Source organism: Trachemys scripta, chromosome 12 (genome assembly GCF_013100865.1).
Source record: "Trachemys scripta elegans isolate TJP31775 chromosome 12, CAS_Tse_1.0, whole genome shotgun sequence".
Lineage (NCBI taxonomy): Eukaryota > Metazoa > Chordata > Testudines > Emydidae > Trachemys > Trachemys scripta.
The window spans coordinates 26235243-26252085 of NC_048309.1; the positions used below are offsets into that span (position 1 = coordinate 26235243).

General features: G+C 44.3%; 1 protein-coding gene across 4 annotated transcripts in view; it reads right to left on the bottom strand.

Annotated features, from left to right (window-relative positions):
• ITCH (itchy E3 ubiquitin protein ligase) overlaps positions 1-16843 on the bottom strand; it is a 128976-nt gene that overhangs the window by 97675 nt on the left and 14458 nt on the right. For 2 of the 4 annotated variants that reach the window (XM_034787313.1, XM_034787310.1), the window contains exon 1: positions 8909-9006. The exons of 1 other annotated variant lie outside the window; for it this stretch is intronic. The gene's annotated coding sequence lies outside the window, so the exon portion shown is untranslated. Of the gene's footprint in view, positions 1-7879; positions 7942-8908; positions 9007-16843 lie in introns of those variants that run through there. One more of the 4 variants, XM_034787311.1, reaches the window with a different exon arrangement.

A 16843-nucleotide genomic window follows, 5' to 3' on the forward strand; every position in this document is an offset into this window, starting at 1 on the left:
GTTCTGTAAAATTTATCTTTTTAAATACTTCTCTCCCTTTTTCCCCCCTCCTGCAGGTGCAAATCTTGCAAGCCTCCCTCCTCCGTCCCAAAGACTATCTCAGATAAGGCATCGAAAAAAAGAGGATGCGAGACTAAATGTTCTTGGAAATCATGGAATCCACCCACAATGAAAGAGCTCATCTGAATGAGTGGAAGGACACTGTGTCAAAGTACAGGAAAGATGCCAGTGAAAATGAGGCCATGAGGGACGCTCGAGATGAGAGGTGGCAGGCTGCAACGTTGGGGCTGCTGCGTGATCAAACGGACACGCTCCGGCGTCTGGTGGAGCTTCAGGAACGGCAGCAGGAGCACAGAGTGCCGCTGCAGCTGCTGTATAACCTCCCTCCCCCCTCACCATGTTCCATAGCTTCCTCTCCCAGAAGTGCAAGAACGTGGGGGGGGGAGGCTCCGTGCACCCTCCCACTCCACCCCAGTGGACAGCCCAACCAAAAGGCTGTCATTACATTGAACTTTTTCAGTGGCCTTTTCCTTCCCTTCTATCCTCCTCCCAAACCCCACTCAGGCTACCTTGTCAGTTCTCTCCCTCTTTTTATAATCAATTAATAATGAATGCATGATTTTTAAACGATAGTGACTTTATGTCCTTTGAAAGCAAGCTGGGATCGAAGGGGGAGGGTGGGTTGCTTACAGAGAACGAGTCCATCAAGGGGATGGGTTTTCATCGAGGAGAAACAAACAGAACTGTCACACGGTAGCCTGGCCAGTCATGAAACTGCTTTTCAAAGCTTCTCTGATGCGCAGCGCTTCCTGGTGTGCTCTTCTAATCGCCCTGGTGTCTGGCTGCGGGTAATCAGCAGCCAGGCGATTTGCCTCAGCCTCTCACCCCGCCATAAAGATCTCCCCCTTACTCTCAGAGATTATGGAGCACACAGCAAGCAGCAATAACAATGGGAATATTGGTTTGGCTGAGGTCTGAGCGAGTCAGTAAAGTGCGCCAGCGACCTTTTAAACGTCCAAATGCACATTCTACCACCATTCTGCACTTGCTCAGTCTGTAGTTGAACAGCTCCTGACTACTGTCCAGGCTGCCTGTGTATGGCTTCATGAGCCATGGCATTAAGGGGTAGGCTGGGTCCCCGAGGATAACTATGGGCATTTCAACATCCCCAACTGTTATTTTCTGGTCTGGGAAGTAAGTCCCTTGCTGCAGCCGTTTAAACAGAGCAGCGTTCCTGAAGACGCGAGCGTCATGAATCCTTCCTGGCCATCCCATGTTGATGTTGGTGAAACGTCCCTTGTGATCCACCAGTGCTTGCAGCACCATTGAAAAGTACCCCTTGCGGTTTACGTACTGGCTGCCCTGGTGCTCCGGTGCCAAAATAGGGATATAGGTTCCATCTATCGCCCCACCACAGTTAGGGAAACCCATTGCAGCAAAGCCATCCACTATGACCTGCACATTTCCCAGAGTCACTACCCTTGATAACAGCAGCTCAGTGATTGCTTTGGCTACTTGAATCATAGCAGCCCTCACAGTAGATTTGCCCACTCCAAATTGATTCCCAACTGACCGGTAGCTGTCTGGCGTTGCAAGCTTCCACAGGGCTATCGCCACTCGCTTCTCAAAAGTCAGGGCAGTTCTCATCTTGGTATTCTGGTGCTTCAGGGCAGGGGAAAGCAAGTCACAAAGTTCCATGAAAGTGCCCTTACACATGCGAAAGTTTCGCAGCCACTGGGAATTGTCCCACACCTGCAACACTATGCGGTCCCACCAGTCTGTGCTTGTTTCCTGGGCCCAGAATCGGCGTTCCACGGCATGAACCTGCCCCATTAACAGCATGATCTCCAAAGCGCCGGGGCCCGTGGTTTGATAGAATCCCATGTCCATGTCCTCATCACTCTTGTCGCCGCGCTGCCGTAGCCTACTCCTTGTCGCCTGGTTTTGCAGGTTCTGGTTCAGCATAAACTGCACGATAACGCGCGAGGTGTTGACAATGTTCATGACTGCTGTCCTGAGCTGAGCGGGCTCCATGCTTGCCAGGGTATGGCGTCTGCACTGTTCAGCCAGGAAAAAGGTGCGAAACGGTTGTCTGCTGTTGCTTTCCCAGAGGGAGGGGGAGGATGTACCCAGAACCACCCACGACAATGTTTTTGGCCCCATCAGGCATTGGGATCTCAACCCAGAATTCCAATGGGAGGAGGAGACTGCGGGAGCTATGGGATAGCTACCCACAGTGCAACGCTCCGGAAATCAACACTAGCCCCGGTACATGGACGCACCCTGACGAATTAATGTGCTTAGTGTAGCCGCATACATTCGACTTTATACAATCTGCCGCCAAAAAATGGTTTCTGTAAAATCAGAATAATCCCGTAGCGTAGACATATCCTTACACATAGTTTTTGTACCACTTTAACTATGCTGGTTTCTAAAACATTAGAACAGTACACCTCCCTAGTGTGGGCAAAGCTATATTGGTATAGCTAAACTAGATCAATAGAAGCACCTTTATACCAGAATAACTGCATCCACATTAGGGGGTTATACCACTTCAACTATGTCAGTTTCCAAACCAATATAGTTATAGCAGTACTAACTGTACAGAAAAGCCCTGTGAGAAAGAGCGAGATTTCCAATGGGACCTGAGGTCAACAGATTTAGGCCCTGACTAACCAAGGCAAGAAACAGATTTCACAGTTGAGGACTCCTCACCAAGAGAAATCTGTCTAGGCTCCTTGTCAATAAATCAGGGGATTGCTAGCTCATGTTCCTCAGATCTCAACTGTTGCAGTAACAGTACCAAGGTAGAGAAGCAGCGTCTCAGGCACCATGGTCTAGCTGGTTTAAAGCTTTATACATTTAAAAGTGACCAAACCAGCATGCCCAACTTTTGGATTCTCAGTTACTCCAACTGCCAACCAGGGGAAATGGTTACCAGAATGTGCTTAAGAAGTGTTTCTTTGAAAAAACTGAGAACAGGACCTCCCACAAATAGATCCAAGGGTTTTAATTAAATAAACTCTCTCAAAGGAAGTTCACCAATGTCTCACGTGTGCTGTTCATCCTGACTTACCAGTCTGCAGCTCACTTTCTAGCTAATAAAGTGAAAGAAGCTGAAAGAACAAAGCTCAAACCCTAGCTGCTCTGCTAGCAGCTCAAAGCCACATTCTCATTTCTGAGATACAACCATACAGAAGTTATAAGTGACTTGCCCCGAAGTCACTGAGTAATCATAATAGCCAGGATACAAGTCCTGTGACAGACTTGTGAACCAGAAGCAATCATAAGCAGCCTGTCTCAATACTTGGGTTTATTTAAAATAAATTGCTAATTCTCTGAGATATTCACAAATTCTAAATGTTCTTGATGACTGAAGGGCCAAAAACTATGTGCTGTGTATGTAAAATCCTAACACAGGCTATGTCAGCAACTTTTTACAGGCCCAAAGTTCAGAGTTTGGTCAAGAGGCCGAGAGGCCTACCAAACAGTGAACAATATTAGCTAAGAGAAGCAGAACAAACAAGACACAACCTTGCTTTTTACTAAGATAAGCATGGTCAGCAAAATGCCAGATGGGGAGCAGTAATTGGCACTCTTATCTGAAGCTGTAAACATACCAAAGGACTGAAAGGGGCCCTGTGTCTGTCTTTCTCCACTCCTTTTGCGGGAAGAGAGAGCCATGCTCTCCCACATACCAACCTTGAGTTCGTGGAAGAGCTTCAAGCATGTCAGTATGAGATTGGTATCTGCGGGGGACAAGGAAGGATGTCCTATGTTTGCCCATTGTGTTTCTAAAGGCTAACTGAAAAGCAATTTCTATTGCCATGTACTTTTCAATGTCTTTTTGCTTTAACCCCCAGGAATATACCTGTTGGACAATCAGAAGGGCTACCTCATTCCTATGGACCCCAAATCAGAATTCAACATATATATTTTATACTAATACACTTTATACATTGTTTAAAGGAAAACATCTGTGTACTAACAGTATGTTACTTGTTAACCTGAAAAGATGGGCGGAGACATTATGTAATCTTTAGACTATTGGCTACTGTGCTTATCTTGTCTTGCTGCTAGACCCATCCAGGGGCTTGGGACCTCCTACCCCGTCACGTCTCTCCGCCCATGAAAATTCCATATAATCCATTGTAATCAATTGTTTGGCAGTGTCTCTAGCCTAATAAGCAAAGTGACACTCCATCAGCGCTGTGCATAATAAACCCACATGCTTGATTCTACATGGTGTCCATTTTGTTCCTTCAAGATAAAGTTTCATTTTGTATGGCTATCAATTTAATCAAATTCATAGAACAGATCATAACCAGATTAAGGAATCTGAGTGGGAATGCTAATTTTCCTATGCCCTCCTCATTCAAGCCCTTTTGAAACACAGAGCAGGCTATCTTTTCTCAGTCCAGGGCTTAAAAATTTGCTAAACATCCATTAGCCAGAAACCAATACAAAAGAGAAATGAAAAAGTGGAACCTTTTGGTGAGATGCCCAGACTTCCCTTCAACTTCTAACTGTTGACAAAGAGGAGAGCAGTAAAAAATTTTTAACAAGATCGGGTCAATGGATCCTGCTCAGAAGCACCTGCTTTCATATTATGTTCTGGCTAATTTGATGCCACACTTCCTAGTTTTGCTCAACCAATGGAAAATAAAAGGCACCTTTACTCTTTTCTCCCCACTTCCCAATGGTAAATGGTGCGTGAATTTTTCAAGCCCTACCTCTGCTTGACTGGAGCACATGTATTAAAGATGCTTGTTTCAGGACCAGCTATTTAAATGCAAACATTAGCAACTCTATTCATACAAGGCAACGGACACATCCTAGTTATACATTTTGGAACAGCTCAAATAGGTGTGAGGAAGAAGCCAGTAGTGTTTCTGGACAAAAACTGGAAGAAACTGCCTTACCTGTGAAAATTCCAAAGGCATTGCATTAGCATTGTCTGCTTGTTTAAATAGTTAGAATGAATAACCGATGTCAATGTCCCCATATCATGTTTCCTCAGAGAAAATCTATGTCCTCAATATTTTTATTAGTGTGTCCTGTGAACTAACTACAGTTAGTGTAGAAATTCTATGTATAATTTAAGAGTTTAATGGAAAAATGTCAGAGGTTTTTAAAAGTTTGCATAGAGCTGGTAATAAGAAATTTTCCAAGAATGGGAACCTCATTTTCAGGTTTTCAAGAGTTTCTTTTACAAATTACAGTGAATCTTCCTGAAAAAAAATAAAATAAAATCACAGATTGTTCAATATAGATTTAAAAGAAAACATGCAATCCCTTTGGAGGCCTTTGACATGGCAATAACTCTCCTCTGTGACCCAAGTTCTAAACACAACACAAAAAAGCAAGAATATTATTTACTTTCTTCTCTAGAAGGAAAAAAAGTGGGATGCAGACTACCCTTTCTTTTCCCAAACATGGGCACCAAATTAGTTCAGATGCCTGACAAAACACAACCAAATAAACGATGCCAAACAGATGGACTGTCTGGAACCTTTAAAAAAAACAACAAAACAACACCACCACATTTGCTTGATTCTGTGCCAGACATTGGAAAAACAGAAAGAACGCTTCCAAGCTAGATAGGCAAATTGTGATTACATCCTATTTTGCCTTCTGCAGCAAGCATGTGGGCAAAGCTCATTTACTGTAAGCAGCTGAAAATGTTCTTCTCCCAACTACCGTACATGTGCTGTGCTAAATGTCACTCCCTTCTGAAGTGTGAGGGCACACAAACTACAATCAACATCTATCACAAAGTAAATCAGACCAGCAGACTGACAAATCTGAGCATGAAAAAGCACAGAACCGGACTGGCAAATTTAGAAGCACAATGTCCATACTGTAGTTTATAGCACATCTATACATTTCATTATTACTGTTTTCAGCTAATGTGCATAAAATAGTCTTCCTCATTTGTTTTGACTGAAAGAGGAATTATTTATTGTTTGTATACTACCAGCATGTGAGGCATTTTAACAGATGGTTTAAGTTAACATGAATAGTGTTATTTAACAAATTCACTGCATTATAATCGATTCATATAAAATATATTTGTCTAGGCACCAACATCGCTAATTGATATCAACACATCTCTGTGAAGCATTTGTCGATTAACCATTGGATGAGTCAGAAGATGGAAAAAAACAAATGGATTTTGTAGGCCTCACTAGAAGTGGATAATTTATTTTTGTAATTATTTTAGTTTAAACTTTGCTAGGAAATGGAATGGTCGATTTAAAACCTAAAGCAGACTCCTGACATATTTTAAAGTATGTAATTTTTAAACTACATTTGGTAATGCTTGTTATCCCATCTCTTCTTTTAAAATATTGGAAAAGATGTCTAATCTCTAACATAAGTACACCTCCTGATATAACACAAATTCGGATATAACGCAGTAAAGCAGCGCTCCGGGCTCTGGCGGATCAAAGCAAGTTCGATATAACACAGTTTCACCCATAACACGGTAAGATTTTTGGCTCCCGAGGACAGCGTTATATCGGGGTAGAGGTGTAAATAAATATCAATTCCCATGGCTGCTTCACCATGAACAATTGGAACATAAATACCTAAACAGGAGAGAAAAAAACTATATTGCTTAACAGTTTTATTCACATAAATAATCTTTAAACACTGTGATAACTGTTTAATTTGTAAGGAGCTTTCAAAGTTAGTATTCAGAAGCCTGAGTTATTTCCCACTCCATCAGTTCAACTTCTTTCATACCTACTATACCATATCTTTATTTAAAGATGTAAGAAAATTCAGTTTGAATCATAATGCAGATATTGTACTGATAACTTGGAAGTGAACTTATTCACAGAGATGGTTAAAACTATCAAACTGCAACTAAGAACACAAACTACAATGTGTTCGTCTCTTTTACAGCAGCACAAACCAATGTAACCACAATTAAGTCAGTAGAACAGCCCTCAACTTTCACAGCTGGAAGAGAGAGCAGAACTTGATCCACTGCTTTCAAGCAATTTTTTAATTTTACCCTCATGAGATCAGAACAGGAAGATGGAGTCATGTGGGACTTTATTCCTAAATTTCTAAGCCTGTTTTTCAAGTAGTGCAAACCAGCAGTGGTTCAATCTGCCCTCATTCCTTCACTACTTCTCGTCTGGCCTTTACACTTATTAGGCAAGATTACCCCCAGTAAAAGGAAAACGGAGGAAGGGACGGAGTAGTAAAGACTGAACAAAACAATGGGAAACACTCTAAGGAACAATCCAGAATTAGCCAAAGGAATAGAAAAGAGGACCTAAAAGACTTTTCCCATCTCTAATTTCTTGGAGTCTAATAAAAGTTCGTTTCTGCTGAGAGGCTTTTGCCAATTCAAAGAGTAACAGATGTGTTTCAGTATACCAAATTACAAGGTATGCCACTCACTCTACACCTTTGCTACTTCTGCCTCTCACAAATCTGGTGCGGTTTTCCCTATTATAAATTATAGCTATCAAAACAAGCTAAATCTTGAAAGAGAGGTGGCAGAAAATTTCAGACCCAGTTAAATAATGGCTCCCACATCATTTCAACCTTCCTCTACCTACCATTTGGATTTTGTTGTCACACAAGATCAGTGGTGCCTATTTAGATACTGGAGGGTTAAGTAACTAAGACTTATCCATTTTTCCAGACTAAAAGTGAGGGCACCGATGCCGCCATTCTAGAGTGACTTTATTTATTAAAGATACTACAATACTGTATAATAATAACCACACACATTGCAGTTACACCCACTTATGCTTTAGTGTTTTGGACCATTACTTTACGACACTGCATTTTTTTATAGGACAAAGCAAGTAAACGCCAGTGAGATGGCTGCAGCAAATGAGGCTCTAGCAAGACTCACCAGGATAGAGTGGAGGCACTAGTCAAAGGAGGCTCATTCCAAGGTCTGGGGAAGGGGCTGAGCTAGAGGATTATTAAATTGAGAGGAATAAATTGGAGGGAACGAATTATCAGCTCATGCAAGCCAAACACCTGGAGGATCATCGGGGGAGGGGGGAGAGGAGGCAGGCAGAGGATCTCAATAAAATGGGTATCCTGTGGGAGAGAGGAACCTAGCAGAGGAGGCAAAACCCCCAGAGTTGGCAAATCAGAGGGGGCTGGTCAGGGAGGTGGGAGGACAGGGAGGGGGCTGTGGTCAGAGCACTGGATCCGGTAGCCAGAGTGGGCTGGGCGGGGCTGTAGCCAGAGATCGGGGCTCTGGGGTCTAGCAGCCAGAGGGGGCTGGTCAGGGGGGTGGGAGGACAGGGAGGGGGCTGTGGTCAGAGCACTGGATCTGGTAGCCAGAGTGGGCTGGGCGGGGCTGTAGCCAGAGATCAGGGCTCTGGGGTCTAGCAGCCAGAGGGGGCTGGTCAGGGGGGTGGGAGGACAGGGAGGGGGCTGTGGTCAGAGCACTGGATCCGGTAGCCAGAGTGGGCTGGGCGGGGCTGTAGCCAGAGATCGGGGCTCTGGGGTCTAGCAGCCAGAGGGGGCTGGTCAGGGGGGTGGGAGGACAGGGAGGGGGCTGTGGTCAGAGCACTGGATCTGGTAGCCAGAGTGGGCTGGGCGGGGCTGTAGCCAGAGATCAGGGCTCTGGGGTCTAGCAGCCAGAGGGGGCTGGTCGGCACGGGGGAGGGGTTGTGACCAGACGTCCTGCGGGAAGCAGGTCAGGGGGCTGCCCCCTCCCCATGCCCCGGGGGCAAGGAGCGAAATGCCTCCCCGCTCCCAGACTGCACAGGCTGTGACCCCCGGGGAGGGGGCGGCACCCCCAAGCCAGGCCTGCCCCACCCCGAACCCCTCTTCAACGGCGGAGCCGAGGCGCCACTTCGAGGGGAGACCGGGAGGGATATAGCCCCTTCTCCGCTGCCACCTCCCGCCGCGGTGGGCTCCTTACCGGTTAGGGCGGCGGTGCCAGCTCCTCAATCCTTCCGCCAAGATGGCAGCCAGTCCGAGCCCAACCTCAGGCAGCGACTTTCCAAAGTCGGGCGAACAATGCGCATGCGCAGAGGCAGCGACGACGGAGGCGGGTGAAAACTATAACTCCCAGTGTGCCTCGCGGGGATTACGCATGCGCGCGGAGTGAGCGAGCGCTTGTATGTGTGGGGCAGGGTTCGGCGGCCTGGGCCTGTTGTAGGGCCGCGTGTGCTTCACCTCCGTGGGGATTTGGGTGTGGACTTGGCTTCCTCAGGGGGCGGGAAGGGGCTGAGCCGTGGGGACCCCCAGACAGGGATCCTGGAAAAGGGGCTGTGTGTGGGCGGTGGGTGGGGACTCCCCACACAGCGATGGTGGAGCGGCTCTGTGCTGGCAGTGGGATCTCCAGAGACAGGGACCTGGGGGGAGGGGGCTCTGAAGGCATGTTCAGAAGCGCTTTGCACACTTTTCATACAGAGACGCTAGAGTACAGTTATTCTGTGAAAAGTGGTATTGAAGGGTTCCCTTTGTAATCTCTAACGGCACAATTCATGGCGAATCTCAAAGCAACATGGCCTCCTTGCAAATCCAGTGCCATCTGGATCGATTTTTGGCAAGGTGTTTAAGGTATAACTGTGTATGTGCAGAATCTAGCCTCAATTGGGGCTTCTAGGTGCTGCTGAAAATGACAATAAACAGTGAAATATCTAATGCAATCTTCAGTGTGCAGCTCTAACCAGCTCCAGTACAAAAATATAGCAACACTTAGAATATAAAAATATAGCACCTTAGAATGGAGATAGAAACATGATACAGTTTCAAAAAGAGATTTCTGCGTTGCATGGATCTATGTACCTCATTAGAAACAATTAATAAAATGCACTTAACAGCCCTGAAGACTAAAGTCCTTTTCATCCACAGATCTGTTACAGAAGGAGGGAAGAAGGGCAGCCTTCCCAAACACTGCCTGCTACACCACAGTACCACAACTTTCCCCTGGAAATAGCATTCCCATCACTGCATTAGTTCCATTGGGAGCATTGCTGACATTTAGACTGTGTTGTCTAATTCTGTTTGGAGCACAGTAGTTAAAACACCGAGAGACTGACTGCATTACTGCTGCCCATCACCCATGGACATGCACCATTGGTAGTGCAATCATGGGAAATTTTAAGACAGCTGAAAGTGTAAACAAGGCCTAAGAGTGAGAGGATAGTCTAGTCTCCATGGTCTGGTTAATCCTCGGCTTCTGATGAGAGCACCAACAAGACTGTCAATTAATAGTACAGTAGAATCCTTTTTTTTATGAACTAATTGGAGAGTGAGGAATTCATAAAATCAAACCGTTCATAAAACTGAACATCTCAAAATCACAGTAAGTACTGTGCATAAGTTTCAGTATGGTGACATCATTGCTTTTTTCTTGTCCTTCAAACCACTACAAAGCAATTTCCAATGCACTGAAGGTATTAGAACATGAAGGGATGTTGACTTTTTCTTCATCAACATCACTTTCATTATGTGATTCCCCCCCCAGGTGAGGAAAAATGGTTTATATAACTGGTCTTTCATAATATCGGTGTTTGTAAAATCAAGGTTTTGCTGTAATATATTGCACTTTCATCCACTGATCTCAAAGCACTTTACAAAAGTGGGTAAGGATCACCCCCATTTTAACCGATGCATCGAGAGGTTAACTAACATATTCAAGGTCACACAGCAAGTCATTAGCAGAGTTGGAAACAGCATCCTGGTCTCCTGACTCCTCGACCTGTGTTAAGGTATTTTTGTTGTTTGTTATGTGTACTAGCATAGAGCGTAAGGGCTTGTCTACACTTACCAGTAGATTGGTACTGCTGCAATCAATGCATGGAGTGTCGATTTAGTGGGTCTGGTGAAGACATGCTAAATCGATGGGAGAGCACTCTCCCATCGATTTGTGTACTTCACTTCCCCGAGAAGTGTGAGGGAAGTCGACGGGAGAGTGTCTCCCATTGACACAGTGCAGTGTACCCACTGCAGTAAGTGGATCTAAATATGTCAACTTCAGTTACGTTATTCACATAACTGAAGTTGCATAAGTTAGATCAATTTACCATGGTAGTGTAGACCAGCCCCGAGAGTGCCCGTCGTGAACCCTATTGTGCTAGCTGTTGTACAAACACAGAACAAAAAGACAGTCCCTGCTCCAAAGAGACCTCTGCAGCCCTCCCATTACAGAAGCAGTTTTCCTAATGGGGACAGTTGTCTACTTGGGCATTGGACTACGAATCCCAAGCAAATATCACATAAGCTCCTGAGTAGTCATCAGCTCTTACCTATTTTCATATACTGCTGATCTAGTCTAAATATTAAATAGCTATTTAGCACTTTCATGTGCTTTCAGACTTTGGAAAGTTGCTGATGAATAGGAATAGTAATATTTATATTTCCACAACATTTTTCATCTGAGAATTTCAAAGCACTTTATTAACATTTATTAAGTCTTACAGCTTCTCTGTTAGGTAGATAATTATTATGACAACTGATTAACATTTTACTATTGCCCTTGTGATTTTGAATTTTGCATTTGTAATAACACAATTTCTCATGTGCCATTCTTTCTGAGAATTTGTCCCTGAAGATGGAATCATGCCGTCCCACAAGGAAGTGGGCGAATGCTAATTGTTAATTATCATTTGAAATCCTCTTTGGCTACACAGGATCTAGATATCAGTAGGGACAGATACTTGGCTTCCTGATTGTTGGAAAATACTATCAAAAACTTCAAGGGACAAGAGAGACTATCATTTCCAGGAGAACTAATGGGGGCGAAACTAACACATGAGTAATTATTTTGTATGGCAATTGAGCACTACTGTGTTGTTGAACTGCTCCCCAATGAATAATCAGAGTGTGTGGAAGGAATTTTGAGGTGCGTAGGGAAGGAAATGACACCACCAAGAAAGGAATGTATTTTAAACAGAAGGACACTGTGTATTTTGGGAATATTGTTTCCCACCTCCCTGCACAGGAAGTGGAGCATTATTTTTCTCCATATGAAATGGGACCTAAAAACATAACATCACTGCTCTGCTGAGGCCTCTTTAGAGACAAATCAGGTCAGAAAGAGAGTGCATGCAGTTACAGTGATGTGCTGAGACATGTCGTCTGTTCTGTAACTGAGCATTTGTACAGTAGATTCTCTTAGGAACCTTAGCAGTACAGAATGGCCAGAATTCTCAAACCTGTGTGTCTAAATATATGCATTTTAACCTTAGGGAGGTAGTGAATTGTAGGGCCAGGAGCAGGGAGAGAAGTCAAGCCAGAGCCTGAGCAACTGCAGCAGCACCAACAAGCTAGAAGGGGAAGAGGGTACCTTCACTGGCATTTATGAAAGCATCAGGCATGGGGCATTTATGAAAGCATCAGGCATGGGGCTGTGAATAGAGCTAGCTGACATTTTTCAGGCTTTTGAGATGGGGGTAGAAAAATTACCTTTTTTGGAATTAGAAATTTTTGCCAAAAAAATTGTTTTTCCAAATTTTTTCAATATTGTTGACAAAAGTGGCAAATAAATTGTCAGTTTTTTGGTTTCTTTTCCCTCCCACTTTCTCCCTCTGTCCTCTATTCTGACCCCTTTTCAGGGGAGAAAGAAGGGAAGGGAAGGAAGAAAAACTCAACATGTTTGATAAAAATGTTTATAAAAACTTTGAATAAATGGAAATTTTTTCCTTTTCTAAATTTGTCAAATGAAAATAACTGATTTAAAAAATAAATATTTTTTTATTTATTTTCAACCTCCTCTGCCTGAATTTGGTAAGGAGATGGGAGCAGATGGCAAATGAGCCCTAGGTGCAAGAAATTTGAGAATCACTGACTTGCAAGGCAAATGGAAAGCCAGGGTGATGGGGCATTGCTGAAGAATGGTAAGTAACTGAACCTTACTGGCACAGTGATCACAAACTTTACACAAACTAAATCTATGAAAGCTTTGATGCCTGATGACTGTGTGGAGGCTTAGGGGAGATGAGTCTCAGGCCATAAGACATGGTCATAGCATGGAAACCATCAGCATCTCTGGCTAATTGATATGGTTGCTGGTATCCTGAGCAGAGAAATTGAGGCCTGAATGAGCGAAGGAGATGAAACAACTTGTTCCCACTTTGGACATGCTTCTTTCTGGTCAAACTGGATGCAAATTGGTGTGAAGAAGCTTCCTCTGTCCAGTCTGTGTGGTCAGAGGACTTCACTCTACTAGGCTGTGAATCCAACACCTTTATCCACCAATACATTTACTCTTTATATTGCTCAAGAGAACATAGACAGAGTACGGGGACTGTCAAAGAAGCCTAAGGGACTGGAGCACCCAAATCCCCTTGAACTTCAATAAGGAATCATTGCCTATCTCCATTAGGCCCCTTTGAAAATCCCAGCAAACAGTGAGATGTGCTTTAAAAATGCAGATGGTGTGGAAGGAGGGAGACTTTATCTCATTTTAGACCTCTATTGATTTCTGCCTCAGGCAAGCCTGCAGTTTCCTGGTTTGTTTTGCTGTAAATTATCTACATCCAAAAGGCTAAATCATCCAGTTAAGTTCAGGGAAATGATGCAAAATATATCAACTTTGATTTAAAAAAAAAATTAAGGTTGAAAGTGTGTTTCACTGGAGTCCAGCTAACACCTCAAAACTCAACATAGATCAGGATTCCTAGGAGCTACGGTAGTACAATTAATAAATAATAATTTCAAATTCTGAACAAATATTCTTCACCTTTTAAACCTCAAGTATTAGACTGTCTGGAAATGAACACTTCAGGGATCCGACCCATTCCCAGCACCTTAGAACCCTGCACAATTTGCTCTCCCCATCCAACCTTAACTTCATTCTGGGGCAGCAGCTGGTTCTACAGCAAATACCTTGGATACTGAATCACCGAGTTAAGACAGTACTGATGCCAGGGAACAGTGAGCTGTTATATTTGTCCCAGCGCCTGCCCTTAACATACCAGATGCGGTGCTCACAGTTTACCAGATTGGATTAGGGAAATATCCATATTGGGCTAAATTTGCGACCCCAGGTTTAATCCTCAGCTTCATTGAGCTCATGTTTGGCATAGCTGTGAGAAGAGATGGTTCTAAGCCACCTTTATACCTCCACAGAACCTGTGGCTGGCTAAGAACCAAACCAGCCCCTGGTGCAAGAGGGCTGCTCTAATTTACAGAGGTTAGACCAGAGCCCAGTTGAATCCCTTTGCTGAGGATCCCACATTGGTTTGAACTAGCCCTGATACTACACCTCTACTCCGATATAACGCGACCCGATATAACACGAATTTGGATATAATGCGGTAAAGCAGTGCTCCGGGAGGGCGGGGGCTGTGCACTCCAGTGGATCAAAGCAAGTTCGATATAACGCGGTTTCACCTATAACACGGTAAGATTTTTTGGCTCCCGGGGACAGCGTTATATCGAGGTAGAGGTGTATTCCATTGACTCCCGCAGAGAATTCTCCTCTGGTTCTTGTTTCACTAGCTGGAAGCAGTGGGTGCACAGACTGCAAGTCCCTAGATATGAGAAATTAATCCCTTGAGGATATACAACCAAAAAAAAAAGCCATTTTTTAATCCTTGGATCACCTCTGCTACTTATATCAGGCAGTAGCATAAAAGAGAAAGTGACGAGTTTTGAGCATAGAGGCTCTTATCTAAACTGGAGACAGTTCCTCTCTTACAAGGTCTTTGAAACAAAGGTTACCTCTGCCCTCTGTTGGGGAGTTACGGTTGGGAAGCAGCAACTACTCAGAAACATACACACAGAATCAGAATCTGGTGGAATGGGGATCTGTTGTGTAGAGAAGTTCTGATAGGGTGGGCTGTGGTGAAATCCAGCTTCAATTATATTTGGCAACAGGTTTGTACCTAATTTAACATCATTGGGACAAATGTTACTTTTAGATACACCAGTGTAAATGCAGACTAACACCAATGAAACTGATGAAGGTGCTGTCGATTAGCATCAGTGTAACTGGGGAGCAAAGTTTGGTCACTTATTTATATTGAAAACCCCAAAAGACCCAGTCAGGACTGGAGCCCCATTGTGAGGATGCTGTGCAAACTCATACAAGCTCCAGTTCCTGCCGGAAGAATTAACAGCTTAAGAAGATAAACAACATATGAAGGATGTTGGAGATGGGTATATTCAAAATATGAACTGTTAAATTAAATACTTTTGTGAATACGGTATTGTGTGCACATAATACATTACATGCCAAAGCACTGTGTTAAAAGAACATTAAGATTGCAAAGTCAAGCACTTATAATTTAGGAAATGCCAGAACTAAGGTGCTTGTGCAACATACATTCGGCTCCTTTGTGTGTATGCATTATAATAGTCTTTAATCAGCTGATCAGACACTAGTATTCCCAGAGAACTCCTGCCTCATTCAGTGCAAAAGATGGATGGTTCTCACTGAATGGGTAACTATTCAATATTTCCTTTTATCCTCATTATTTAGTGTGTCCACTGGATAAAAGGAAATATTGCATAGCTACCTTATTTACTGTGCCTCATCCAAGCCCTGCACTGAGTACAAAACTATTAATTCTCTCATGTGTGTTTCTGTACTGCTCTCACTATAGTGTCTGTGTACCACACAAATAAATGAATTCATCTTCATGAGATGAGGGGTATTAATATCACCATTTTACAGAGGGGGAACTGAGGCACAGAGAGTGAGGTCAGCTGTGTCCACTAATGTTCGGTGCCCCAGATGTCTCAACACAGGCACCCAGAAAATGAGGAACACCCAAATAGTGACCCCTAGTGCAGATTCTGGTTTAAGTGACTTCCCCAGCATCACACAGGAACTCTATGGTAGCTCTCATGGGTGGCATTTAATTGCTTTAGTCATGAGACCATCCTGTCTATATTACTGCAGTAGTCCCTGCTTCATTCACTGCACAACCCTGATTCGCTCCCAGAGCACAATCCAATCCTGTGCACTGAATGAGGCAGGGGCCCTGTGGATAAAATAGTGTATGTTTATGTAATTAAAGACTATCATAATGCACAATATGTTTCTTATAATGCACATCATGCACCATATGCTTTAGTCAAATAAGTCATTGCACTCAGCACAGGGATAACTGGGTGAAATTCTCTGGCCTATGGTATACAGGAGATCAGGTTAGATCAGGGGTCGGCAACGTTCGGCACACGGCTCGCCAGGGTAAGCACCCTAGCGGGCCGGGCCAGTTTATTTACCTGCTGACGTGGCAGGTTCGGCTGATCGCAGCCCCCACTGGCCGCGGTTCGCCATCCCAGGCCAATGGGGGCGGCGGGAAGCCGCAGCCAGCACATCCCTCAGCCTGCGCCGCTTCCCGCCGCCCCCATTGGCCCGGGACGGCGAACCGTGGCGAGTGGGGGCCGCAATCGGCCGAACCTGACACATCAGCAGGTAAATAAACTGGCCCGGCCCGCTAGGGTGCTTACCCTGGCGAGCCACGTGCCAAACGTTGCCGACCCCTGATCTAACCTGATCTCCTGTATACCATAGGCCAGAGAATTTCACCCAGTTATCCCTGTGCTGAGTGCAATGACTTATTTGACTAAAGCATATGGTGCATGATGTGCATTATAAGAAACATATTGTGCATTATGATAGTCTTTAATTACATAAACATACACTATTTTATCCACAGGGCCCCTGCCTCATTCAGTGCACAGGATTGGATTGTGCTCTGGGAGCGAATCAGGGTTGTGCAGTGAATGAAGCAGGGACTACTGCAGTAATATAGACAGGATGGTCTCATGACTAAAGCAATTAAATGCCACCCATGAGAGCTACCATAGAGTTCCTGTGTGATGCTGGGGAAGTCACTTAAACCAGAATCTGCACTAGGGGTCACTATTTGGGTGTTCCTCATTTTCTGGGTGC